At 46.3% G+C, this 23,431-nt stretch overlaps 1 long non-coding RNA gene across 1 annotated transcript in view; it reads left to right on the top strand.

The window, feature by feature from the left end:
- LOC135057650 (uncharacterized) overlaps positions 1-23,100 on the top strand; it is a 107,107-nt gene extending 84,007 nt beyond the window's left edge. Inside the window, exon 3 of the long non-coding RNA XR_010244264.1 lies at positions 22,567-23,100. This is a non-coding gene — a long non-coding RNA (uncharacterized LOC135057650). The remainder of the gene's footprint in view (positions 1-22,566) is intronic.
- The last annotated feature ends 331 nt before the right edge of the window (positions 23,101-23,431 follow it).

Here is a 23,431-nt window from a genome sequence, read left to right as displayed (position 1 = left end):
CGGTTCGGGTCTTTTGCTGTGCAGTGGTTATAGGCTCTGTGCATGGCAGGGGATCCGGTGCTGGTTTTTGTGCTCACAGTCTGTGAGGTCTGAGTGGGGCGTGGACAGCACCTGCTTTATAAGGCCTCTTCTCAGGGTAAGCAGATGCTGCTGAATCTTTGTTGGTTAGTCAGTTTCTGAAAGTTAGCCAGTACTGTGTAGCTTTGTATTTGTTTGTTGCTTACTGCAAATAGGCCTGGGGATTTGGTATTACACTCTGCCAATCCAGACCTAGCAGTAAGACTGGAATCAGTCGTTTAGCTTGCTGGGGTTCTGTTACTACTCTGTGAACTTAGCAAGTTTGCGGCTGTATTCTAAGACTTGCCTGTCTAATCCTGTCTCACTTTGCTAGGTGTCAGGGGTCAGTTTAGTGGCAGTAAGCTGAACCTGTGCACTGCAAGTGAGAATTAGGATTGTGGAGACTCTCCTTGTGTCTATCATTCCATCTCTGACCAAGGAGTTTACTGCCACACCCGTTGGTAACCCTTTAGGGTTTTGCTGTTGCCCTTAGCAACAGCATTTCGGGTTCTCTACGTATTAAAACACAACATCTTGCTTTTCTCATCTGAGCAGTTCTAATACAAGGGAGATACCCAGTTCCTTAGCCTCTGGGCTTCTCTGTTCACTTTGTGTGTATTTTGTTACCCTATCACCTTCTGTGTACGTTATGTCATATTCCCCAGTCTGTCTGTAAGTCCATTTGTTTTGCATAACAGTTCAAACACCAGTACATTCCTGCAGGCACTGGAGTGCATAACAGTCCTGACACCAGTACTTTCCTGCAGGCACTGGTGTGCATAACATATTCAGCAGCCTAATACTCCTGTTGAAATTTTGTGGGAATATGGAGCATACCCCTCAAAATACGTTGCAACAGGTGGTCGATCAGGTGCAGGTCCTGACTCGACAATTTAATGATTTGTCCATTAAAATGCACACCTCCCAGGCTGCTGGCGGAGCTCCCGCAGCAGCAGCACCTGCAGGGGTTAAGGAGCCGAAAGTAAATCTCCCGGATCGTTTTTCTGGAGATCGCTCGCAGTTCTTTTGTTTCAAGGAGAGCTGCAAGCTATACTTCCGGCTTAGGCCTCAGTCTTCTGGGTCGGAGATTCAGCGGGTGGGCATAGTGATTTCCTTGCTACAAGGAGACCCACAGGTCTGGGCATATGGGTTGCAGCCTGACTGTCCGTCGCTTAAAAGTGTTGATGCTTTTTTTACGGCACTGGGCATGTTGTATGATGACCCTGACAAGACGGCCTCAGCCGAGGCTCAGATTTCGATCCTTAAGCAAGGGCGAAGGCCAGTTGAGGTTTACTGAACGGAGTTTCGGAGGTTGGCCCATGATACCCAGTGGAATGACCCAGCCCTGAGACACCAGTACCGAAGAGGTCTTTCTAACCAGATAAAGGACCAACTGGTACAATATCCCTTGCCTGATAGCTTGGATCAGCTCATGCAGTTATCCATCCGGGTGGATAGACGGCTGAGAGAGCGTAGGCTTGAAAGGGAGACTGAGATTTCCTTCCTTCCCAAGGGATCCTCAGACTCCGAGGAATTTTCCGAGGAGCCTATGCAGATTGGGGCTACCCACCTCTCCTCGCGTGAGAAGACGCGGAGGAGACAGCAGGGGTTGTGTTTGTACTGTGGGAATAAAGGTCATGTGGTAGTATCATGCCCAGAAAAGCCAGAAAACTTCAGGGCCTGAGGGTGATAGGAAATATCCTGTCAGGCCAGAAGTCAGAATTTCCCAAGAAGACTTTTATCATTCCGGTGACCTTGAAGATCCTCGGTCAAACTGTCAAGACTGAGGCCTTTGTGGACAGTGGGGCCGACGGGGTTTTTATGGACCGCCAATTCGCCCTGAAACACTCTGTTCCCTTAGTACCCTTGGCATCGGAAATTGAGATTTGTGGGTTAAACGGGGAACCATTATCCCAAGGTAAAATTACCTCTTGCACTAGCCAGATTTCTTTGTTTATTGGAGCCACACACTCTGAAAAATTGTCCTTTTATGTGACTGTCTGTACTTTTGCCCCATTGGTGTTGGAGTTACCCTGGTTAAGGGCCCACAATCCTCAATTTGACTGGGTCTCTGGGGAGATTCTTAGTTGGGGTACTGATTGTTTCAGGAGTTGCTTGAGCCTTCCAGTCAGGCTCTCGCAGCTAAGTTTGCCAGGATTGCCAGGGTGTTATGCAGATTTTGCGGACGTGTTCTCCAAAAAAGTTGCAGAGGTACTACCTCCCCATCGCCCCTATGACTGTGCCATTGATTTGTTGCCAAATGCTAAGCTTCCCAAGAGCAGGTTGTACTCCCTGTCACGTCCTGAGACTCAGGCTATGTGTTATGCACACCAGTGCCTGCAGGAAAGTACTGGTGTTTGAACTGTTATGCAAAACAGATGGACTCACAGACAAACTGGGGGATATGACATAATGTACACAGAAGGTGATAGGGTAACAAAATACACACAAAGTGAACAGAGAAGCCCAGAGGCTAAGGAACTGGGTATCTCCCTTGTATTTGAACTGCTCAGATGGAAAAGCAAGATGTTGTGTTTTAATACGTAGAGAACCCGAAATGCTGTTGCTAAGGGCAACAGCAAAACCCTAAAGGGTTACCAACGGGTGTGGCAGTAAACTCCTTGGTCAGAGATGGAATGATAGACACAAGGAGAATCTCCACAATCCTAATTCTCACTTGCAGTGCACAGGTTTTAGCTTACTGCCACTAAACTGACCCCTGACACCTAGCACAGTGAGACAGGATTAGACAGGCAAGTCTTAGAATACAGCCGCAAACTTGCTAAGTTCACAGAGTAGTAACAGAACCCCAGCAAGCTAAACGACTGACTCCAGTCTTACTGCTAGGTCTGGATTGGCAGAGTGTAATACCAAATCCCCAGGCCTATTTGCAGTAAGCAACAAACAAATACAAAGCTACACAGTACTGGCTAACTTTCATGAACTGACTAACCAACAAAGATTCAGCAGCATCTGCTTACCCTGAAAAGAGGCCTTATAAAGCAGGTGCTGTCCACGCCCCACTCAGACCTCACAGACTGTGAGCACAAAAACCAGCACCGGATCCCCTGCCGTGCACAGAGCCTATAACCACTGCACAGCAAAAGACCCGAACCGGAGTATCAGCTGCGCTCAGGTTACTCCACTAGCACTTGTCTCCCGGTTGCCATGACGACGTGGCAGCACAGGGCAGGAGACCCTAACAGTACCCCCCCTCTGACGAGGGGTCAAAGAACCCCTACCACCGGGTTTATCGGGGAACTGCGAGAAGAAAGAGCGTATCAGTCTGGGGGCATGAAGATCACAACTGCGCACCCACGACCGCTCCTCCGGGCCATACCCCTTCCAGTGCACCAAAAATGACAGCCGACCCCGAACCACCTTGGAGTCAAGAATCCTTTCAACAACAAACTCCCTCTGGCCACGTATCAGAAGAGGGGAAGGTCTTCCACTGGAAGAAGGATTACTAATCGCCCGTTTTAAAAGGGAACAATGGAATGTTTTATTGATACCCAAAGAACGGGGCAGATCTAACTGAAATGCCACCGGATTGATAACCCTGGTGATCTTATAAGGGCCGATGAACCGGGGCCCTAACTTATGAGATGGCTGTCTCAACTTCAAATTCTTGGTAGACAACCAGACGAAGTCTCCTAATTTGAAGCTGCAGGGTCTTTTCCGCTTATCAAAAACCCCTTTGGTCACTAATGACACAGACACAAGGGCTTTCTTCACTTTCCGCCAAATACCTCTAAGGACCGAAACCACAGAGGAACCACCAGGCGTGGAGTCCAGGGGGTCAAAAGAATTGGCCTTAGGATGATGCCCATACACACAAAGGAAGGGAGAGATCCCTGTAGCAGAGTGAGCCGCGTTGTTATAGGCAAACTCCGCCATGGACAGATGAGCAACCCAGTCAGTCTGACACTTGGAGACATAACACCTGAGGAACTGCTCCAAGGACTGGTTCACCCTTTCAGTCTGCCCATTAGACTGCGGATGGTAGCCTGACGACAAGCTGACAGAAATCTGGAGATCGGAACAAAATGCCCTCCAGAATTTGGCCACAAACTGGGATCCGCGGTCAGAGACCACATCAAGTGGCAACCCGTGGAGACGCACAACATGCAGCATAAATAATTCAGACAGGCGTCTGGCTGATGGCAGCCCAACCAGTGGAACGAAGTGCGCCATCTTCGAAAACCTGTCAACGACAACCCAGATGGCTGTCATCCCCGAGGATTTGGGCAAGTCCACCACAAAATCCATAGAAATGTGGGTCCATGGCTTAGATGGGATAGAGAGTGGATGTAATGGGCCAACAGGAACCCCTCTAGGAGTCTTATTTCGGGCACAGATGTCACATGCCCGAACCAACTGATCCACATCCTTAGCCACCGAGGGCCACCACACCGCCCTAGATAGCAACTCCCGAGTTCTGGCAATACCCGGGTGACCTGCCGACTTCTTGGCATGGAATTCCAGGAACACTCGCTGTCTTAACCTAGGAGGCACAAACAAAAGACCTACCGGAAGGTCTGGAGGAGCCTGCTCCTGTGCTCTAAGGACTAATGATAAGAGGTCCTGGGTAATGCCCACTTTAATACATGATGGGGAAACAATGGGCAACGGCTCCTCGGTGGTCTCCTGGATTGGAGCAAAACTCCGCGAGAGCGCATCAGCCTTGATGTTTTTTGACCCAGGGCGATATGTTATCAAAAAATTAAAGCGAGCAAAAAACAAAGCCCATCGTGCCTGCCTGGCATTGAGACGCTTCGCTGACTCTAAATATGCCAGATTCTTATGGTCAGTGAGAATTGAGACCACAAACTTAGCCCCCTCAAGCCAGTGTCTCCACTCCTCGAGTGCATCCTTAATAGCCAACAATTCCCGGTTACCCACGTCATAATTCATCTCGGCAGGCGAAAATTTACGGGAAAAGTAAGCACAGGGATGAAGGCGATTATCAGACACTCCCATCTGAGAAAGCACTGCCCCAATACCCATCTCAGAGGCATCCACCTCCACCACAAAAGGACGCTCTGGATCTGGGTGTCGCAGCACCTTGGCCGAAACAAATGCCCTTTTGAGACGGGCAAAATCCGCTTTAGCCTCACAAGACCAGTGAGCAACATCCGCCCCTTTCTTAGTGAGTGCCACCAAGGGCGCCACTATAGACGAAAATCCAGCGATAAATCGTCTATAAAAATTTGCAAAGCCCAGGAAACGCTGAAGCACCTTCAAACTAGTGGGCTGCACCCAATCCAGGACTGCCTGTACCTTGGAACCCTCCATTTGGAAACCTTCTGGGGAGATAATATATCCTAGAAATGCGATTTGCTGAACTTCAAATTCGCACTTCTCCAGCTTCGCCCCAAGCCGGTGGTCTCTGAGTTTCTGGAGGACTAAGCGTACATGCTTCCGATGTTCCTCCAGGGAATGGGAGAAGATTAGGATGTCATCTAAGTATACAACTAAGAATCTATCCAAATATTCCCTGAGCACATCATTCATGAAATCCTGGAAGACTGCCGGGGCATTACAGAGCCCAAAAGGCATCACCAAATATTCATAATGCCCTGAGTGGGTATTAAAGGCAGTCTTCCATTCATCCCCCTCTCTTATTCGGATTAGATTGTACGCACCGCGTAGGTCAATCTTAGAAAAAATGGTGGCAGTACGAAGCTGGTCAAACAAGACCGAAATGAGAGGCAGTGGGTATGAGTTTTTAATCGTGATACGGTTCAATTCCCTGAAGTCGATGCAGGGTCGCAACGAACCGTCCTTTTTACCCACGAAGAAGAACCCCGACCCAACTGGAGACTGTGAAGGTCTGATAAATCCCTTAGCCAAGTTCTCCTGAATGTACTCTGCCATAGCCTGAGTCTCAGGACGTGACAGGGAGTACAACCTGCTCTTGGGAAGCTTAGCATTTGGCAACAAATCAATGGCACAGTCATAGGGGCGATGGGGAGGTAGTACCTCTGCAACTTTTTTGGAGAACACGTCCGCAAAATCTGCATAACACCCTGGCAATCCTGGCAAACTTAGCTGCGAGAGCCTGACTGGAAGGCTCAAGCAACTCCTGAAACAATCAGTACCCCAACTAAGAATCTCCCCAGAGACCCAGTCAAATTGAGGATTGTGGGCCCTTAACCAGGGTAACCCCAACACCAATGGGGCAAAAGTACAAACAGTCACATAAAAGGACAATTTTTCAGAGTGTGTGGCTCCAATAAACAAAGAAATCTGGCTAGTGCAAGAGGTAATTTTACCTTGGGATAATGGTTCCCCGTTTAACCCACAAATCTCAATTTCCGATGCCAAGGGTACTAAGGGAACAGAGTGTTTCAGGGCGAATTGGCGGTCCATAAAAACCCTGTCGGCCCCACTGTCCACAAAGGCCTCAGTCTTGACAGTTTGACCGAGGATCTTCAAGGTCACCGGAATGATAAAAGTCTTCTTGGGAAATTCTGACTTCTGGCCTGACAGGATATTTCCCATCACCCTCAGGCCCTGAAGTTTTCCGGCTTTTCTGGGCATGATACTTCCACATGACCTTTATTCCCACAGTACAAACACAACCCCTGCTGTCTCCTCCGCGTCTTCTCACGCGAGGAGAGGCGGGTAGCCCCAATCTGCATAGGCTCCTCAGAAAATTCCTCAGAGTCTGAGGTTCCCTTGGGAAGGAAGGAAATCTCAGTCTCCCTTTCAAGCCTACGCTCTCTCAGCCGTCTATCCACCCGGATGGATAACTGCATGAGCTGATCCAAGCTATCAGGCAAGGGATATTGTACCAGTTGGTCCTTTATCTGGTTAGAAAGACCTCTTCGGTACTGGTGTCTCAGGGCTGGGTCATTCCACTGGGTATCATGGGCCAACCTCCGAAACTCCGTACAGTAAACCTCAACTGGCCTTCGCCCTTGCTTAAGGATCGAAATCTGAGCCTCGGCTGAGGCCGTCTTGTCAGGGTCATCATACAACATGCCCAGTGCCGTAAAAAAAGCATCAACACTTTTAAGCGACGGACAGTCAGGCTGCAACCCATATGCCCAGACCTGTGGGTCTCCTTGTAGCAAGGAAATCACTATGCCCACCCGCTGAATCTCCGACCCAGAAGACTGAGGCCTAAGCCGGAAGTATAGCTTGCAGCTCTCCTTGAAACAAAAGAACTGCGAGCGATCTCCAGAAAAACGATCCGGGAGATTTACTTTCGGCTCCTTAACCCCTGCAGGTGCTGCTGCTGCGGGAGCTCCGCCAGCAGCCTGGGAGGTGTGCATTTTAATGGACAAATCATTAAATTGTCGAGTCAGGACCTGCACCTGATCGACCACCTGTTGCAACGTATTTTGAGGGGTATGCTCCATATTCCCACAAAATTTCAACAGGAGTATTAGGCTGCTGAATATGTTATGCACACCAGTGCCTGCAGGAAAGTACTGGTGTTTGAACTGTTATGCAAAACAGATGGACTCACAGACAAACTGGGGGATATGACATAATGTACACAGAAGGTGATAGGGTAACAAAATACACACAAAGTGAACAGAGAAGCCCAGAGGCTAAGGAACTGGGTATCTCCCTTGTATTAGAACTGCTCAGATGGAAAAGCAAGATGTTGTGTTTTAATACGTAGAGAACCCGAAATGCTGTTGCTAAGGGCAACAGCAAAACCCTAAAGGGTTACCAACGGGTGTGGCAGTAAACTCCTTGGTCAGAGATGGAATGATAGACACAAGGAGAATCTCCACAATCCTAATTCTCACTTGCAGTGCACAGGTTTTAGCTTACTGCCACTAAACTGACCCCTGACACCTAGCACAGTGAGACAGGATTAGACAGGCAAGTCTTAGAATACAGCCGCAAACTTGCTAAGTTCACAGAGTAGTAACAGAACCCCAGCAAGCTAAACGACTGACTCCAGTCTTACTGCTAGGTCTGGATTGGCAGAGTGTAATACCAAATCCCCAGGCCTATTTGCAGTAAGCAACAAACAAATACAAAGCTACACAGTACTGGCTAACTTTCATGAACTGACTAACCAACAAAGATTCAGCAGCATCTGCTTACCCTGAAAAGAGGCCTTATAAAGCAGGTGCTGTCCACGCCCCACACAGACCTCACAGACTGTGAGCACAAAAACCAGCACCGGATCCCCTGCCGTGCACAGAGCCTATAACCACTGCACAGCAAAAGACCCGAACCGGAGTATCAGCTGCGCTCAGGTTACTCCACTAGCACTTGTCTCCCGGTTGCCATGACGACGTGGCAGCACAGGGCAGGAGACCCTAACACTATGGCAGAGTACATTCAGGAGAACTTGGCTAAGGGATTTATCAGACCTTCACAGTCTCCAGTTGGGTCGGGGTTCTTCTTCGTGGGTAAAAAGGACGGTTCGTTGCGTCCCTGCATCGACTTCAGGGAATTGAACCGTATCACGATTAAAAACTCATACCCACTGCCTCTCATTTCGGTCTTGTTTGACCAGCTTCGTACTGCCACCATTTTTTCTAAGATTGACCTACGCGGTGCATACAATCTAATCCGAATAAGAGAGGGGGATGAATGGAAGACTGCCTTTAATACCCACTCAGGGCATTATGAATATTTGGTGATGCCTTTTGGGCTCTGTAATGCCCCGGCAGTCTTCCAGGATTTCATGAATGATGTGCTCAGGGAATATTTGGATAGATTCTTAGTTGTATACTTAGATGACATCCTAATCTTCTCCCATTCCCTGGAGGAACATCGGAAGCATGTACGCTTAGTCCTCCAGAAACTCAGAGACCACCGGCTTGGGGCGAAGCTGGAGAAGTGCGAATTTGAAGTTCAGCAAATCGCATTTCTAGGATATATTATCTCCCCAGAAGGTTTCCAAATGGAGGGTTCCAAGGTACAGGCAGTCCTGGATTGGGTGCAGCCCACTAGTTTGAAGGCGCTTCAGCGTTTCCTGGGCTTTGAGAATTTTTATAGACGATTTATCGCTGGATTTTCGTCTATAGTGGCGCCCTTGGTGGCACTCACTAAGAAAGGGGCGGATGTTGCTCACTGGTCTTGTGAGGCTAAAGCGGCTTTTGCCCGTCTCAAAAGGGCATTTGTTTCGGCCAAGGTGCTGCGACACCCAGATCCAGAGCGTCCTTTTTTGGTGGAGGTGGATGCCTCTGAGATGGGTATTGGGGCAGTGCTTTCTCAGATGGGAGTGTCTGATAATCGCCTTCATCCCTGTGCTTACTTTTCCCGTAAATTTTCGCCTGCCGAGATGAATTATGACGTGGGTTACCGGGAATTGTTGGCTATTAAGGATGCACTCGAGGAGTGGAGACACTGGCTTGAGGGGGCTAAGTTTGTGGTCTCAATTCTCACTGACCATAAGAATCTGGCATATTTAGAGTCAGCGAAGCGTCTCAATGCCAGGCAGGCACGATGGGCTTTGTTTTTTGCTCGCTTTAATTTTTTGATAACATATCGCCCTGGGTCAAAAAACATCAAGGCTGATGCGCTCTCGCGGAGTTTTGCTCCAATCCAGGAGACCACCGAGGAGCCGTTGCCCATTGTTTCCCCATCATGTATTAAAGTGGGCATTACCCAGGACCTCTTATCATTAGTCCTTAGAGCACAGGAACAGGCTCCTCCAGACCTTCCGGTAGGTCTTTTGTTTGTGCCTCCTAGGTTAAGACAGCGAGTGTTCCTGGAATTCCATGCCAAGAAGTCGGCAGGTCACCCGGGTATTGCCAGAACTCGGGAGTTGCTATCTAGGGCGGTGTGGTGGCCCTCGGTGGCTAAGGATGTGGATCAGTGGGTTCGGGCATGTGACATCTGTGCCCGAAATAAGACTCCTAGAGGGGTTCCTGTTGGCCCATTACATCCACTCTCTATCCCATCTAAGCCATGGACCCACATTTCAATGGATTTTGTGGTGGACTTGCCCAAATCCTCGGGGATGACAGCCATCTGGGTTGTCGTTGACAGGTTTTCGAAGATGGCGCACTTCGTTCCACTGGTTGGGCTGCCATCGGCCAGACGCCTGTCTGAATTATTTATGCTGCATGTTGTGCGTCTCCACGGGTTGCCACTTGATGTGGTCTCTGACCGCGGATCCCAGTTTGTGGCCAAATTCTGGAGGGCATTTTGTTCCGATCTCAAGATTTCTGTCAGCTTGTCGTCGGGCTACCATCCGCAGTCTAATGGGCAGACTGAAAGGGTGAACCAGTCCTTGAAGCAGTTCCTCAGGTGTTATGTCTCCAAGTGTCAGACTGACTGGGTTGCTCATCTGTCCATGGCGGAGTTTGCCTATAACAACGCGGCTCACTCTGCTACAGGGATCTCTCCCTTCCTTTGTGTGTATGGGCATCATCCTAAGGCCAATTCTTTTGACCCCCTGGACTCCACGCCTGGTGGTTCCTCTGTGGTTTCGGTCCTTAGAGGTATTTGGCGGAAAGTGAAGAAAGCCCTTGTGTCTGTGTCATTAGTGACCAAAAGGGTTTTTGATAAGCGGAAAAGACCCTGCAGCTTCAAATTAGGAGACTTCGTCTGGTTGTCTACCAAGAATTTGAAGTTGAGACAGCCATCTCATAAGTTAGGCCCCCGGTTCATCGGCCCTTATAAGATCACCAGGGTTATCAATCCGGTGGCATTTCAGTTAGATCTGCCCCGTTCTTTGGGTATCAATAAAACATTTCATTGTTCCCTTTTAAAACGGGCGATTAGTAATCCTTCTTCCAGTGGAAGACCTTCCCCTCTTCTGATACGTGGCCAGAGGGAGTTTGTTGTTGAAAGGATTCTTGACTCCAAGGTGGTTCGGGGTCGGCTGTCATTTTTGGTGCACTGGAAGGGGTATGGCCCGGAGGAGCGGTCGTGGGTGCGCAGTTGTGATCTTCATGCCCCCAGACTGATACGCTCTTTCTTCTCGCAGTTCCCCGATAAACCCGGTGGTAGGGGTTCTTTGACCCCTCGTCAGAGGGGGGGTACTGTTAGGGTCTCGGGCCCTGTGCTGCCACGTCGTCATGGCAACCGGGAGACAAGTGCTAGCGGAGTGACCTGAGCGCAGCTGATACTCCGGTTCGGGTCTTTTGCTGTGCAGTGGTTATAGGCTCTGTGCATGGCAGGGGATCCGGTGCTGGTTTTTGTGCTCACAGTCTGTGAGGTCTGAGTGGGGCGTGGACAGCACCTGCTTTATAAGGCCTCTTCTCAGGGTAAGCAGATGCTGCTGAATCTTTGTTGGTTAGTCAGTTTCTGAAAGTTAGCCAGTACTGTGTAGCTTTGTATTTGTTTGTTGCTTACTGCAAATAGGCCTGGGGATTTGGTATTACACTCTGCCAATCCAGACCTAGCAGTAAGACTGGAGTCAGTCGTTTAGCTTGCTGGGGTTCTGTTACTACTCTGTGAACTTAGCAAGTTTGCGGCTGTATTCTAAGACTTGCCTGTCTAATCCTGTCTCACTTTGCTAGGTGTCAGGGGTCAGTTTAGTGGCAGTAAGCTGAACCTGTGCACTGCAAGTGAGAATTAGGATTGTGGAGACTCTCCTTGTGTCTATCATTCCATCTCTGACCAAGGAGTTTACTGCCACACCCGTTGGTAACCCTTTAGGGTTTTGCTGTTGCCCTTAGCAACAGCATTTCGGGTTCTCTACGTATTAAAACACAACATCTTGCTTTTCTCATCTGAGCAGTTCTAATACAAGGGAGATACCCAGTTCCTTAGCCTCTGGGCTTCTCTGTTCACTTTGTGTGTATTTTGTTACCCTATCACCTTCTGTGTACGTTATGTCATATTCCCCAGTCTGTCTGTAAGTCCATTTGTTTTGCATAACAGTTCAAACACCAGTACATTCCTGCAGGCACTGGAGTGCATAACAGTCCTGACACCAGTACTTTCCTGCAGGCACTGGTGTGCATAACAATTTTTACCAGGCATGTCAATGGCCATATTCGTCCCACGGACAACAGGTGTCTCCCCGGGTGCCTGACTTAAACAAACCACCTCACCATCAGAATCCTCCTTGTCAATTTCCTCCCCAGCGCCAGCAACACCCATATCCTCATCCTGGTGTACTTCAACAGTGACATCTTCAATTTGACTATCAGGAACAGGACTGCGGGTGCTCCTTCCAGCACTTGCAGGGGGCGTGCAAATGGTGGAAGGCGCAAGCTCTTCCCGTCCAGTGTTGGGAAGGTCAGGCATCGCAACCGACACAATTGGACTCTCCTTGGGGATTTGTGATTTAGAAGAACGCACAGTTCTTTGCTGTGCTTTTGCCAGCTTAAATCTTTTCATTTTTCTAGCGAGAGGATGAGTGCTTCCATCCTCATGTGAATCTGAACCACTAGCCATGAACATAGGCCAGGGCCTCAGCCGTTCCTTGCCACTCCGTGTCGTAAATGGCATATTGGCAAGTTTACGCTTCTCAACAGACGCTTTAAATTTTGATTTTTGGGTCATTTTACTAAACTTTTGTTTTTTGGATTTTACATGCTCTCTACTATGACATTGGGCATCGGACTTGGCAGACGACGTTGATGGCATTTCATCGTCTCGGCCATGACTAGTGGCAGCAGCTTCAGCACGAGGTGGAAGTGGATCTTGATCTTTCCCTATTACCTCCATATTTCCCTTTACCTCCACATTTTTGTTCTCCATTTTTTAATGTGTGGAATTATATGCCAGTATCAATAGCATACTGCGCACAACTGAAATGCACCACAGGTATGGATGGATAGGTTACTTGACGACACAGAGGTAGGTAGAGCAGTGGCCTTCCGTACCGTACTGCTATATATACTGGTGGTCACTGTCAGCAAAACTCTGCACTGTACTCCTCCTATATAATATACTGGTGGTCCCCAGTGCCCACAATAAAGCAGTGTGAGCACAGATATATGCAGCACACTGAGCACAGATATGGAGTGTTTTTCAGGCAGACAACGTATACTGGTGGTCACTGGTCAGCAAAACTCTGCACTGTACTCCTCCTATATAATACAGCTGCTCCCCAGTCCCCACAATTAAGCAGTGTGAGCACAGATATATGCAGCACACTGAGCACAGATATGGAGTGTTTTTCAGGCAGGCAACGTATACTGGTGGTCACTGGTCAGCAAATCTCTGCACTGTACTCCTCCTATATAATACAGCTGCTCCCCAGTCCCCACAATTAAGCAATGTGAGCACAGATATATGCAGCACACTGAGCCCAGATATGGAGTGTTTTTCAGGCAGACAACGTATACTGGTGGTCACTGGTCAGCAAAACTCTGCACTGTACTCCTCCTATATAATACAGCTGCTCCCCAGTCCCCACAATTAAGCAATGTGAGCACAGATATATGCAGCACACTGAGCCCAGATATGGAGTGTTTTTCAGGCAGACAACGTATACTGGTGGTCACTGGTCAGCAAAACTCTGCACTGTACTCCTCCTATATAATACAGCTGCTCCCCAGTCCCCACAATTAAGCAATGTGAGCACAGATATATGCAGCACACTGAGCCCAGATATGGAGTGTTTTTCAGGCAGACAACGTATACTGGTGGTCACTGGTCAGCAAAACTCTGCACTGTACTCCTCCTATATAATACAGCTGCTCCCCAGTCCCCACAATTAAGCAGTGTGAGCACAGATATATGCAGCACACTGAGCACAGATATGGAGTGTTTTTCAGGCAGACAACGTATACTGGTGGTCACTGTTCAGCAAAACTCTGCACTGTACTCCTCCTATATAATACAGCTGCTCCCCAGTCCCCACAATTAAGCAATAAGCAGCACAAATATTATTAATAAACGGAGAGGACGCCAGCCACGTCCTCTCCCTAACATTTCCAATGCACGAGTGAAAATGACGGCGACGCGCGGCTGCTTATATAGAATCCGAATCTCGCGAGAATTCGACAGCGGGATGATGAAGTTCGGGCGCGCTCGGATTAACCGAACCATACGGGAGAATCCGAGTATGCCTCGGACCCGTGTAAAATGGGTGAAGTTCGGGGGGGTTTAGTTTCCGAGGAACCGAACCCGCTCATCACTAGTTTAAATAGGCCTCATCTAATATGCCTGGCAAGATTGGTTGATAACACTCAGCTGTCCAGACATACAGGAATGGGACTGATTAGTTGCACATGGAAGTGAAAGCATGATGGTGGTGCACAAGAATCGAAGTTTGGCAACCCTTGTTACTACGAAAGTAGGAGCCAGTGAACAGACTCAGTAAGTAGGAGCTGCAGTCTGCCAGTGTCAGGGTCTGGGAATTTACTTGCGGCGTTGGGTCCGTGAGACCACCCTTTCGGGTGCTGTTGGTGTTGTGGTGGTAGGCGGCTGGTCTCCGTTCCTGGTGAGAGGTGGTGGGGAATGGGCGCCCCCATATTGTAGACGAAAATGAGCACTGTTAGCCAATGGAAGCTCACCCTGGCTTCTCAGCCAATCCCTGTTCCTCATCTGCTGCCAGTGCTTTAAGTTGCTTCTCAGAGGCAAACATCTCATCTCTGTGCTCCTGCTGCTCTTATTTCAGTGCCTTGCTGTGCTCCCTGCTGAACTCCAGTCTGGAGCATGGGGTCAGTGGCACTCCTCACAGACCACCCACATAGTGGGTGGGTTTCGTCGGTGGTATGGCACTGCTGGTGGCTCCATCGGTTCCAGTTACAGATACCCAGTACTCAGTCTTCTGCATTCTGTGTTTTCAAGCCACAATTATCAAGTACCCAGTCATCACTTTGTGTTTTCAAGACACAGTTATCCAGTACTCAGTCTTCTGCTGTTCATGTTTTCAAACCAGTTATCCAATACTCAGTCTTTTGCAATCCGTGTTTCCAGTCTCAGCTATCTAGTACCCAGTCTTCTGCAGTACGTGTTCTCAGTCACAACTATCCAGTAACCAGTCTTTAGCAGTCTGTGTTTCCAAGTGACAGTTATTCGGTATCCAGACTACTTTTCCATAATTCTCTCCAGCTGTAGTCACTCAAGCCCTCACGTGCTTCCAGGGACGCTTAAGGTCCATGAGGAAGAACTACATCCGGCCTCCTCGTTTTCATCCCCCTGAGGCCCTGACAGCTTTGGTCAGCTCGTCGGAGACCTCTCACAAACCAGTTTGTTACATTACACTCTTCTACTGATTCTCAATTGGTTGTACGTTTGATTGACTCTTGTGTTTGCTGAAAACTGGGTTCAATTCTTATTTATTAGTGTGGTTCATCTGCATTACCAGTAGCAGTTATCCCTATTATATTTTTTCTGGAAGGGGAGCATCAAGCATTGATGCACTTGATTTTAGAGCCTAACCTGATCGCTAGCAAGCGATTTTTGCACTGCTGCAATCAGATAGTCACGCCTACAGGGGGAGTGTATTTTAGCTGTGCAAGTGTGCGAACCCATGTGTAGCAGAGCTGTACAAATGCAGTCTCTGCGCACCCCAGGACTTACTCAGCTGCTGCAGGAACCCTCCCTGCAGACCCATGGACACGCCTGCGTTTTTCCAGAAACACCCTGAAAACGTTCAGTTGACACCCACAAACGCCTTCTTCCTGTCCATCTCCTTGCGATCACCTGTGCGAACGGATCTGTCGCACAAACCCATTGCTGAGCGGCGATCCGCTTTGTGCCCGTGCGATGCGCCTGCGCATTGTGGTGCATACGCATGCGCAGTTTGTACCTGATTGCCTGCTGTGCGAAAACGCAGCAATCAGGTCTGAATTACCCCCTTGTTTGTTAATGTTTCTTATAATACGTATCTAATGCATAATAAAACTTATTTAAAAAGGTTTTCTTTATTATACTTATTATAATGTTATACAAATGCTAATCAGTGAGTTGATATGTAATGTATTTCTTTTTAATTTGTATCGTATGAATCTTTTTTCTTGACAAAATCATGTGTGTCATGATAAAATGCATCAGACTTCAATAAACTAGTTTGCTTGGGATACGGTCCTTAGGTCAACAGTCATTAGGTTGACCACTGTTGGTCTACATGCATTAGATCAACATGGCCAGTAGGTCGACATGGCAAAGGTCGACACATGAAAAGGTCGACATGAGTTTTTCACAATGTTTTTCATTTCATGAACTTTTTTATACTTTACGATTCACGTAGACTACAATTGGGAATAGTAACCTTGCCCGAAGCACGAGGGGACATGGGCCCTCATTCCGAGTTGATCGCTCGCTAGCTGCTTTTAGCAGCCATGCAAACGCTAAGCCGCTGCCCTTTGGGAGTGTATCTTAGCTTAGCAGAAGTGCGAACGAAAGGATCGCAGTCCGACTACAAAAAAAAGAGATTGTGTAGTTTTTCAGCAGCTCCAGACCTACTCCTAGCTTGCGATCACTTCAGACTATTTAGTTCCTGTGTTGACGTCATGAACACGCCCTGCGTTCGGACAGCCATGCCTGCGTTTCCCCCGGCACGCCTGCGTTTGTATCTGACACGCCTGCATTTTTCCACACACTCCCCGAAAACGGTCAGTTACCTCCCAGAAATGCCCACTTCATGTCAATCACTCTGCGGCCAGCAGTGCGACTGAAAAGCGTTGCTAGACCTTGTGTGAAACTACATCGGCTGTTGTGAAAGTACGTTGCGCGTGCGCATTGCGCCGCTTACGCATGCCCAGAAGTGCCGCTTTTTTGACTAAACGCTGCGCTGCGAATGAAAACAGCTAGCGAACAACTCGGAATGACCAACATGGTGCACTAATTGGGGTTCCCGGTTACTGTACGAAGAAAATGACACAATTTTTTTTAAAAACTCATGTCGACCTTTTCACATGTCAACCTTTTCCATGTTGACCTGATGACCATGTCGACCTTTTCCAGGTGTCGACCCAGTGCCTGTCAACCAATAATGGTTGACCTAATGAGTGTCGACCCAACGATCCCACTCCAGTTTGCTTCATGTCTGAACCTGTTGGTTATATCCTCTTATCTCTCTGCACTGTTTGAATATCAAGTTGCTGGTAAGGACAACAGCAATACTGACCACTGCTGTTTATGAATTATCTGCACATATCTTTCTGCATCATTCAAATACTAGTTGTGGGGGAACTACCATTTTTGTATTATCTGCATTGTCTGAATATTAAATGACTATCGGGGTGTTTCAGACCTGATCGCTGCTGTGCATTTTCGCACAGCTGGCGATCAGATCCTAACTGCGCATGCATATGCGCCGCAATGCGCATGCGCATGAGAAAACAACAACAGGCATTGCCAGTCAGCAACAGGATGGTACGAAAAATCCGATCGCACAGGTGTTCGCAAGGTGATTGACAGGAAGAGGCCGTCTCTGGGTGGGAACTGACCGTTTTCAGGGAGTGAGGTGTGGTGCCTCTGGACTGGCTGAGCTGGATGGCCTTAGTGTGGCATACCTTTACATTCTATTAACACTTTTCACTTATTAATTTTTTAACACTATTTCTCTATTTTAATTGCATTTCATTTTTGTATCATTTTCTCTATAGCTTCTGCTTCCTAAATACTAATTTATTAACACTATAGTTTTTTCACTGGTATGATACGCTGGGCTTTCTGGCTTATGCTGGTGTTTTGGGGTGCCACACCCTGCACCTAGATATAGCTCTAGGGACCCCAAATATACAGAGACACCTTGATGCGGCTTTGGGGCTTATTCACACATTTGCGCAAATATGTGTAACGAAGATCTCTGAATTCTATTATTATGTGGAATTTTTATCTGGTTACGGTTATCATTCAGGGTGCTGGGGGAAACAAATGCCTTTTTTTCTTGCTTAGAAATACCCCTCCCTTTTGAGCACCTGAATGATATCACTAAGCTAATTGAGCATCTACCAATATATATGTTTGTTGTGAGAGGCAGAGAGGTTCCTGCATTAGGAGGAGGTGCAGGCCCTGACATGCCACATGGAGCATTATGGGGTTGCTCCAAGGTAGGTAGCTCTTAGCTTAGACATATTGTAGTAAGGAGCCATTATCATGTGGCTCCTTGCTGGTTAATCTTAGACCCAGATTAGGGTAATGGAGGTGTGAGGTGTGGTGCCTCTGGACTGGCTGAGCTGGATGGCCTTAGTGTGGCATACCTTTACATTCTATTAACACTTTTCACTTATTAATTTTTTAACACTATTTCTCTATTTTAATTGCATTTCATTTTTTTATCACTTTCTCTATAGCTTCGGCTTCCTAAATACTAATTTATTAATACTATAGTTTTTTCACTGGTATGCTACGCTGGGCTTTCTGGCTTATGCTGGTGTTTTGGGGTGCCACACCCTGCACCTAGATATAGCTCTAGGGACCCCAAATATACAGAGACGCCTTGATGCGGCTTTGGGGCTTATTCACACATTTGCGCAAATATGTGTAACGAAGATCTCTGAATTCTATTATCATGTGGAATTTATATCTGGTTACGGTTATCATTCAGGGTGCTGGGGGAAACAAATGCCTTTTTTTCTTGCTTAGAAATACCCCTCCCTTTCGAGCACCTGAATGATATCACTAAGCTAATTGAGCATCTACCAATATATACGTTTTCAGGGAGTGTCTGGAAAAACGCAGGCGTCCCCAAGCGTTTTCAGGGAGGGTGTGTGACGTCAGCTCCGGCCCCGATCACCCTGTTCTCATCGCACTGTAGGAGTAAGTCCTGGGCTGCGCAGAGACTGCACACAGTGCATTTTTGCAGCTCGGTGTACACATTTGCACGGCGAATTTACAGTCCCCCTGGGGGCGGCGACTATCTGATCGCAGGACAGCAAAGTTAGCAGCCCAGCGATCAGGTCTGACTCACCCCCTATGGGTGACTGCTAGACAGTTCTATGCATGTCCACCACTCGTTAACTGTTTGGAGATGAATCAGTAAGTCACAATCATATATACCAACTGGATACCTTTCCTAATTCTGGGCTGTGATCGCAGAGCTTGGATTTACGCCTCTAAAGTTTTCCCTAGTTTAGACTGGTGATAGGACTTTTAAAATACTTAGGACCTTACTCAACTTCAATTGCAGTTTTGCTATTTTACTGCAACTGGCTGCGATCGCATGCTGGGGGCGGCCTAGCACAGGGCAAGTACATCGCTAAATTGTGGCTGCCTCCACAGCCAGGTACAGAGCAGCCATTTTCAGGTTGCAGCTGCCGCATGCAATGTTAGTTGGCTGCCCCAAACCTGCCCCCGTTTCCGACGCCATGCCTGCCCAACACCACATCACCGCCCCGCTACACTGCATCACTGCCCCCGACCACCCCACACCTCTGCCTGTCACTGAGGCAGTGGCGTTCGCATCAATGTGATGCAAACGCATTGCTGGGCTTGCGGACGTGCAAATCGGGCACTGCACGTGCACAATAGCTTCAAGATAGTCAGTATGTGATTACATCTTAGATGTGAGCCATACTGAATTGGGTCCTTAGTTACAGTGTGCTTTCGGCATGTATATTTTCTGTAGTATTATTAGATAGATACTAGATAGATACTAGATAGATATATAGATAGATAGATATTAATAAACATGTGAATGAATATGATTTAATTATTTGACTCATTATTAGTCTATTAATCAATCTATTATTGAATCTAGGGTCACTACAAGCACTTATCAAAAATTAAAGTAGTGGAATTAACCATCACCTCTCGCTAGTAATCAGGTAATAAATATTAAATCAGAGTATCACCAGCTGCAAATGAAAATAGGGCCTTCCAAGGGTCCCAATACAAGACAACAAAAATAGTAGTGAATATAATCACTGCACTTGGTGAACCTTGAAATGTAAATAGTTATATGTATAGAAGAAACATATATATATATATATATATATATATTTCTGTGTTTGCTCTTTAATGATTAAACACTTATTCATTAAGGAGCAAACACAGAAATATATATATATATATATATATGTTTCTTGTATACATATAACAAATGACATGTCAAGGTTCACCAAGTGCAACGATTGTATTCACTACAAGCTGTTATTTGTTTTTTGCAACTGCTGCTGAATGGGTGTAAAAGGGGTTTTGCATTTAGGCTGAGTTGAGTAAAGGAGTGTCTTGGACATGATGGCAGAATAGTGAGCTATGCAGAGTTGTACGTACTGTACACAGAAATCCATCTGATATCGTCGAGGGCTGGGCAGAGGTGTCACCCAGAGGGCTGGGAAGTGGTGACACCCAGTGCGCACTCTAGATCTCCCGCACGCCAGAGGCCAACTGTGAATACAGGCAGAGATCCACATTTGTTTCTACACCAGGCAATGTGGCCCTTTGTGCATATTTAATTGCGGCTTAGAAGGCTTTGTTTCCAGAAAAGAGATTGGTTATCTTAAACATTTTACTGATCTTGTACTGGACACTTACTGATGATTGAGTAACCGTACTTGAATTTAGTGTAATACTATTGCTGTAGATCTTCTGTATGGACAGTTTTTAGTAGTAACATACTTATTGTGAGATTTTAAGTTTTCATTGAAATGAAAACCATTTAATAAGCATTCACAGTAATTTTATTTAGAAAAATCTAGGTGGTCATCACTAGCCGCTGCATTGCTTATTTTACTGGCAATAAGCCTATCTGATTGGTATCCAGAGCTTCAGGTTGGACTCGGCAGACATTGTTTTCTTCTTATGAAAACTTTTGAGAAAGGAGCCAAGCAGAATATATCTACCCCGGCCCTTGTAATAATGTGCAAGTGGTACGAGTGGTGGATTTAAAGCATCTCATCAGAGTTTAGCTCTCCTTAGAACCCGGCCTGGAAGAGAACATAGTTCAGGAATTCTGTATATAATGCTCTCATCTGTATGGGAGCACTGTTTTAATTTGGCTAAATACATGGTGCACAATCCACTACATAGTACAGTGATAAAATGTTGTGATAAGTTCTTTCCAAGAGAGTTGCAGCAAATTGATAAATCTCATAATGCCTAAATTTACCTCAAAATTTTTAGCTTAATGGATTTATGGCAGCACAATATTCTCCATAGCAAATGTAGCAAAAAATGATTCACGTACTATTTTAAAGGCAAAGCTCAAAAACAGCTTCAGCGGGAAATGCTCGAGATACCAGTTTTCGGTATGCTGGTAGTCTGAATACCGAAGCCGGAATCCTGGCACTGGTCAGAAAACCGGCACCGGAACTCCGACACCGGTCACAATGCCGATGCTTGAATCCCAAACTGTTGGCATCCCTGATGTAAGTATGCCGGTGCTGGTTAGGGCCGCGGGGAAAGGGAGTGTTAGGTTTAGGCAGTACAGGGGAGGTAAGGCTCAGGCTGCATGAGGGGGAATGTTAGGCACTAAAAAGGGAGGGTTAGGGTTAGGCACTAAGGGGGCACAGTTAGGGCTAGGCTGCAGGGGAAGGATTAGGGTAGGGGAAGAGAGTTAGAATACTTTACCCAGCAGTTGTCAGCATTCTGCACGTCAGGATGTCGCTGTAGGTCTTCTGACCACCAGCATCCCAAGCGCCGGAATCCCATACCCAACCCCTTCCAGCCTTTTCATGGAACTCAAGCTCTCATTGTACAAGAGACCACTAACAATGTACATCACCAAAGAATTGTCTATTTAAAAATAAATATATAAATAAATTAATAAATAATGCAACAAGGGGAATTAGCAGTGCCAGCCTATAGGCCCGTGTCAATGGATCAAAATAATATTGATTTGACCTTAAAAGAAAATTACAATGAAGCTTTTTTACATTGTTTCCAAATGACAGAAAAACTGAATAAACTCAAAGAAACAAAAACTTTACATTAAAGACTCCATAGAGAAAATACTGTATTAATGTAATGTACCCATTAACAACTTAAAGTACATAAACCATAGACATCAGATTCACATTACAGTTTTCACATCGACCATAGACTCGTGGTTGGTAAATTAAAAATGTATTAGGAGACAATCTGACTAGGGGCCTCCACGCGGTTTAATCCAGCACTGGGCATTAGTGAGAAACACGTTTCTGTTTTCTCCTTAGTGTCTGACCCAGGAGGGTACATGATTTTTAGAGGTTGCAGATGTAAAAGGGCAACCGGTATGAGAGGCTACAAGCACCTCTAAAGGTAACAACAACTTAGGAAAGTACAGCAGATTCACCTCTAAAGGTAACAACAACTTAGGAAAGTACAGTAGAATCACCTCTAAAGGTAACAACAACTTAGGAAAGTACAGCAGAATCACCTCTAAAGGTAACAACAATTTAGGAAAGTACAGCAGAATCACCTCTTTCTATTGGTGAGAACCAAGCAACACCTGTACCATTGGTTTTAAACTGATGCTACGCAGGCTCGTGTACCATTATTTTAATAACATTTTTGGAAAAAAACAAACTTGAAACATTGTATTCAAAAATACATTTTGATAAAATAAATTATATTTAAAGGTGATAAAAAAAATGTCACTGCTTCTGACCAATATAATGTCAATATCATGTAAAGACCAGTTTGAAGTTCCTGACTTACTCCTCTTCAGATCATGGCCTAATGAAGGTGTCACCAATTTAACCAATTAACTGTTTTCAAATACATTTTAATGACTTGACCCTAGTCCAACAGGTATGATTGCGGAAGCCCAGAAACACACAGATGTCACAAGATGAATCAAAGAAAGTGTTTCATACATTCTGGAGGCAGTGACCCTGCTGTGACCTCAGTGGTCTCAATCATGGATCTAGATGTCGAGGAATGTACCACAAGATGCACAGAGGATGGTGATGCATCACTGCCAGTTTGAGTCTTGACCAAAGATAAGCCATGGAACTCAAGCTCTCATTGTACAAGAGACCACTAACAATGTACATCACCAAAGAATTGTCTATTTAAAAATAAATCTATAAATAAATTAATAAATAATGCAACAAGGGGAATTAGCAGTGCCAGCCTATAGGCCCGTGTCAATGGATCAAAATAATATTGATTTGACCTTAAAAGAAAATTACAATGAAGCTTTTTTACATTGTTTCCAAATGACAGAAAAACTGAATAAACTCAAAGAAACAAAAACTTTACATTAAAGACTCCATAGAGAAAATACTGTATTAATGTAATGCACCCATTAACAACTTAAAGTACATAAACTATAGACATCAGATTCACATTACAGTTTTCACATCGACCATAGACTCGTGGTTGGTAAATTAAAAATGTATTAGGAGACAATCTGACTAGGGGCCTCCACGCGGTTTAATCCAGCACTGGGCATTAGTGAGAAACACGTTTCTGTTTTCTCCTTAGTGTCTGACCCAGGAGGGTACATGATTTTTAGAAGTTGCAGATGTAAAAGGGCAACCGGTATGAGAGGCTACAAGCACCTCTAAAGGTAACAACAACTTAGGAAAGTACAGCAGATTCACCTCTAAAGGTAACAACAACTTAGGAAAGTACAGTAGAATCACCTCTTAAGGTAACAACAACTTAGGAA

This window comes from Pseudophryne corroboree, chromosome 3 (genome assembly GCF_028390025.1).
Source record: "Pseudophryne corroboree isolate aPseCor3 chromosome 3, aPseCor3.hap2, whole genome shotgun sequence".
Lineage (NCBI taxonomy): Eukaryota > Metazoa > Chordata > Amphibia > Anura > Myobatrachidae > Pseudophryne > Pseudophryne corroboree.
Note: the sequence above shows the minus strand (reverse complement) of the source record. Positions and strands in the feature narration are given on the sequence as shown.